Below are 6,246 nucleotides of genomic sequence, written 5' to 3'. Positions count from 1 at the left end.
AGTGAAATAAATTGTGAAACAAGATTAGAGAAAAAAGAATGAAAAGAAATGAACAAAGCCTCCAGGAAATATGGGACTATGTGAAAAGACCAAATCTACGTCTGATTGGTGTATCTGAAAGTGACGGGGAAATTGGAACCAAGTTGGAAAACAGTCCTCAGGATATTATCCAGGAGAACTTCCCCAACCTAGCAAGACAGGCCAACATTAAAATTCAGGAAATACAGAGAACACCACAAAGATACTCCTCGAGAAGAGCAACCCCAAGACACATAATCATCAGATTCACCAAGGTTGAAATGAAGGAAAAAATGTTAAGGGCAGCCAGAGAGAAAGGTTGGGTTACTCACAAAGGGAAGCCCATCAGACTAACAATGGATCTCTGCAGAAACTCTACAAGCCAGAAGAGAGTGGGGCCAATATTCATCATTCTTAAAGAAAATAATTTTCAAGCTAGAATTTTCTGTCCAGCCAAACTAAGCTTTATAAGTGAAGGAAAAATAAAATCCTTTCCAGACAAGCAAATGCTGAGAGATTTTGTCACCACCAGTCCTGCCTTTACAAGACCTCCTGAAGGAAGCACTAAATATGGAAAGGAAAAACTGGTACCAGCCACTGAAAAAACATACCAAATTGTAAAGACCATCAACACTATGAAGAAACTGCATCAACTAATGGACAAAATAATCAGCTAGCATCATAATGACAGGATCAAATTCACACATAACATTATTAACCTTGAATGTAAATGGGCTAAATGCCCCAATTAAAAGACACAGACTGGCAAATTGGATAGAGTCAAGACCCATCTGTGTGCTGTATTCAGGAGACCCATCTCACGTGAAAAGACACACATAAGCTCAAAATAAGGAGATGGAAGAATATTTATCAAGCAAATGGAAAGCAAAAAGAAGCAGGGGTTGCAGTCCTAGTCTCCAATAAAAGAGACTTTAAGCCAACAAAGATCAAAAAAGACAAAGAGCGGCATTACATAACAGTAAAGGGATCAACGCAACAAGAAGAGCTAACTATCCTAAATGTTTATGCATCCAATACAGGGCACCTAGACTCATAAAGCAAGTTCCCAGTGACCTACAAAGAGACTTAGACCCCCACATAATAATAGTGGGAAGACTTTAACACCCCACTGTCAATATTAGATTAATGAGACAGAAAATTAACAGGCATATTCAGGACTTGAACTCAACTCTGGACAAAGTGGACCTAATAGACATCTATGGAACTCTCCACACCAAATCCACAGAATATACATTCTTCTCAGCACCATGTCACACTTATTCTAAAATTGACCACATAATTGGAAGTAAAACACTCCTCAGCAAATGCAAAAGAACAGAAATAATAACAAACAGTTTCTCAGACCACGGTACAATCAAATTAGAACTCAGGATTAAGAAACTCACCCAAAACTGCACAACTACATGGAAACTGAACAACCTGCTACTGAATGACTACTAGGTAAATAATGAAATTAAGAGAGAAATAAATTCTTTGAAACCGATGAGAAGAAAGACATAATGTGCCAGAATCTCTGGGACACAGCTAAAGTAGTGTTTAGAGGAAAATTTATAGCACTAAAATGCCCACAGGAGAAAGTGGGAAAGATCTCAAATTGACACCCTAACATCACAATGAAAAGAACTAGAGAAGCAAGAGCAAACAAATTCAAAAGCTAGCAGAAGACAAGAAATAACTAAGATCAGAGCAGAACTGAAGGAGATAGAGGCACAAAAAACCCTTCAAAAAATCAAAATCAGTGAATCCAGGCGCTGGTTTTTTGAAAAGATTAACAAAATAGATAAACCAGACAGATAAAGGAGAAAAGAGAGAAGAATCGAAGAGACACAATAAAAAATGATAAAGGAGATATTCCCACTGATCCCACAGAAATACAAACTACCATCAGAGAATACTATAAACACCTCTATGCAAATAAACTAGAAAATCTAGAAGAAATGAATAAATTCCTGGACACATACACCCTCCCAAGACTAAACCAGGAAGAAGTTCAATCTCTGAATAGACCAGTGACAAGTTCTGAAATTGAGGCAGTAATTAATAGCCTGCCAACCAAAAAAAGCCCAGGACCAGATGGATTCACAGCCGAATTCTACCAGAGGTACAAAGAGGAGCTGGTACCATTCCTTCTGAAACTATTCCAAACAATAGAAAAGGAGAGAATCCTCCCTAACTCATTTTATGAGTCCAGCATCATCCTGATACCAAAACCTGGCAGAGACACAACAAAAAATGAAAATTTCAGGCGAATACCCCTGATGAACATTGATGCGAAAACCCTCAATAAAATAATGGCAAACCGAATCCAGCAGCACATCAAAAAGCTTATCCAACACAATCAAGTCAACTTTATTTCTGGGATGCAAGGCTGGTTCAATATATGCAAATCAATAAACATAATCCATCACATAAACAGAACCAATGACAAAAACCACGTGATTATCTCAGTAGGTGGAGAAAAGGCCTTTGACAAAATTCAACACCCCTTCATGCTAAAAGCTCTCAATAAACTAGGTATTGATGGAACACATCTCAAAATAATAAGAGCTATTTTTGACAAACCCACAGCCAATATCATACTCAATGGGCAAAAGCTGGAAGCATTCCTTTTGAAAACCGACACAAGACAAGGATGCCCTCTCTCACCACTCCTATTCAACGTAGTATTGGAAGTTCTGGCCAGGGCAATCAGGCAAGAAAAAGAAATAAAGCGTATTCAGATAGGAAGAGAGGAAGTCAAATTGTCTTTCTTTGCAGATGACATGATTGTATATTTAGAAAACCCCATCGTCTCGGCCAGGCACGGTGGCTCATGCCTGTAATCCCAGCACTTTGGGAGGCTGAGGCGGGTGGATCACGAGGTCAGGAGATCGAGACCATCCTGGCTAACACAGTGAAACCCTGTCTCTACTAAAAATACAAAAAAAAAAAAAAAATTAGCCAGGTATGGTGGTGGGTGCCTGTAGTGCCAGCTATGTGGGAGGCTGATGCAGGAGAATGGTGAGAACCCAGGAGGCGGAGCTTGCAGTGAGCCTAGATCGTGCCACTGCACTCCAGCCTGGGCTACAGAGCGAGACTCCATCTCAAAAAAAAAACCCATTGTCTCAGCCCAAAATCTCCTTAAGCTGACAAGCAACTTCAGCAAAGGCTCAGGATACAAAACCAATGTGCAAAAATCACAGGCATTCCTATACACCAATAATAGACAAACAGCCAAATCATGCATGAACGTCCATTCACAATTGCTACAAAGAGAATAAAATACATGGGAATAAAATTTACAAGGGATATGAAGGACCTCTTCAAGGAGAACTACAAACCACTGCCCAAGGAAATAAGAGAGGACACAAGCAAATGGAAAGACATTCCATGCTCATGGATAGGAAGAATCAATATCGTGAAAATGGCCATACTGCCCAAAATAATTTATAGATCCAATGCTATCCCCATCAAGCTACCACTGACTTTCTTCACAGAATTAGAAAAAACTACTTTAAATTTCATATGGAACCAAAAAAGAACCTGTATAGCCAAGACAATCCTAAGCAAAAAGAACAAAGCTGGAGGCATCATGGTACCTGACTTCAAACTATACTACAAGGCTACAGTAAGCAAAAGAGCATGGCACTCGTACCAAAACAGATATATAGGCCAGTGGAATAGAACAGAGGCCTCAGAAATAGCACCACACATCTACAACTATCTGATCTTTGACAAACCTGACAAAAACAAGCAATGGGGGAAGGATTCCCTATTTAAAAATGGTGTTGGGAAAACTGGCTAACCATATGCAGAAAACTGAAACTGGACCCCTTCTTTACACCTTATACAAAAATTAACTCAAGATGGATTAAAGACTTAAATGTTAGACCTAAAACCATAAAAACCCTAGAAGAAAACCTAGACAATGCCATTCAGGACATAGGCATGGGCAAAGACTTCATGACTAAAACACCAAAAGCAATGGCAACAGAAGCCGAAATAGACAAATGGGATCTAATTAAACTAAAGAGCTTCTGCACAGCAAAAGAAACTATCATCAGAGTGAACAGGCAACCCACAGAATGGGAGAAAATTTTTGTAATCTATCCATCTGACAAAGGGCTAATATCCAGAATCTACAAGGGACTCAAACAAATTTACAAGAAAAAAACAACCCCATCAAAAAGTGGGCAAAGGATATAAACAGACACTTCTCAAAGGAAGACTTTTATGCAGCCAACAAATATATGAAAAAAAGCTCATTGTCACTAGTCATTAGTGAAATGCAAATCAAAACCACAATGAGATACCATCTCATGCCAGTTAGAATGGCAATCATTAAAAAGTCAGGAAACAACAGATCCTGGAGAGGATGTGGAGAAGTAGGAACGCTTTTACACTGTTGGTGGGAGTGTAAATAAGTCCAACCATTGTGGAAGACAGTGTGGTGATTCCTCAAAAATCTAGAACCTGAACTACCATTTGTCTCAGCAATCCCATTACTGGGTATATACCCAAAGGATTATAAGTCATTCTACTATAAAGACACATGCACATGTATCTTTATTGCAGCACTATTCACAATAACAAAGACTTGGAACCAGCCCAAATCAAATGTCCATCAGTGATAGACTGGATAAAGAAAATGTAGCACATATACACCATGGAATACTATGCAGCCATAAAAAAGGATTAGTTCATGTCCTTTGCTGGGACATGGATGAAGCTGGAAACCATCATTCTCAGCAAACTAACACAGGAACAGAAAATCGAACACCGCATGTTCTCACTCATAAGTAGGAGTTGAACAATGAGAACACATGGACACAGGGAGAGGAACTTCACACACCGGGGCCGGTCAGGGGTGGGGGACTAGGGGAGGGATAGCATTAGGAGAAATACCTAAGGTAGATGATGGGTTGATGGGTGCAGCAAACCACCATGGCACATGTATACCTATGTAACAAACCTACACATTCTACACATGTATCCCAGAACTTAAAGTATATATATAAAAAAATCTTAACTGCCAAAAAGTGGAAGGAACTGCTTGACAGGTAGTACACTCCATTTCTACCCAAGGAGATGTTCTAGATAAAGTAGACAACCAACAAATGGGGATACTACAGAGTCACCTCATTTTTATTGAATTCAGCAAACTTACTAAGATCTGTTACATACTAGGATGCTGTACTAGGCAAAAAAGTGAAACATTTATGGCCTGTGTCCAGAATACCTTATGGTCTATTTGGAGATGGTGGTGGTAGACTAGATATTTAAACAGACGTCTTCAGTTGATTGTGTGGCAAGTCATAAAATGGAGTACTGTGAGAGCTCAGGGAAATGTACTCAAATGCTGGATTTATAATTTTATAATCACTGTAGCTGACCAAAGGGCAACTTCTAATTTGACTGCAATATGTTTTCTTTTAGTTATACCATCATAAAAACCTGTTTTAGATAATCTTGGGAAGATTTTACACTCTTCTCTTTTTTTTTTTTGAGACAGTCTTGCTCTGTCACCCTGGCTAGAGTGCAGTAGCATGATTTCGGCTCACTGCAAACTGCGCCTCCTGGGTTCAAGTGATTCTCCTGCCTCAGCCTCCTGAGTAGCTGGGATTACAAGCGTCCACCACCATGCCCTGCTAATTTTGTATTTTTAGTAGAGACAGGGTTTAACCATGATGGCTAGGCTGGTCTCGAACTCTTGACATCAGGTGATCTGCCTGCCTCAGCCTCCCAAAGTGCTGGGATTACAAGTGTGAGCCACCATGACCGGCCGATTTCACACTCTTAGACTTTGCTGCGCTAACTCATGTTAGGAAAATCTTTCTTCTGTTGACACTATTGTCAGTGTCCTGTCTTTGACTTTGGCTAGCATGGGAGAATCCTTCATGACTGCTGTAAAAAATAAGCTTTGTAAATTCCTTCAATTATTTGGTAAGAGCCTTGGACTAGGAGTTAGACGTCTAGGCCCTAATTCTGATCTGCCCCTCTTTTTCTATATGACCTTGACCTAAGTTCCTTGATTACTTTGGGAATCAGTTTTCTTATCTGAAGAATGGGAAACCAAAGCATTGGCTGGACTTTTCTCTTGGGTATTGTGAAGGCACATGAGATGATAATACCTGTGGAAATTATCAGGGAAGGTATAAGTTATCTGGGACTCTAGTGTACATTTTAACTATGGTCAGCGGTGTAAAACATAACATTGTCATGAAAACA

The sequence above is a fragment of the Pongo abelii genome, chromosome 4 (genome assembly GCF_028885655.2).
Source record: "Pongo abelii isolate AG06213 chromosome 4, NHGRI_mPonAbe1-v2.0_pri, whole genome shotgun sequence".
NCBI classification, from domain to species: domain Eukaryota; kingdom Metazoa; phylum Chordata; class Mammalia; order Primates; family Hominidae; genus Pongo; species Pongo abelii.
Note: the sequence above shows the minus strand (reverse complement) of the source record.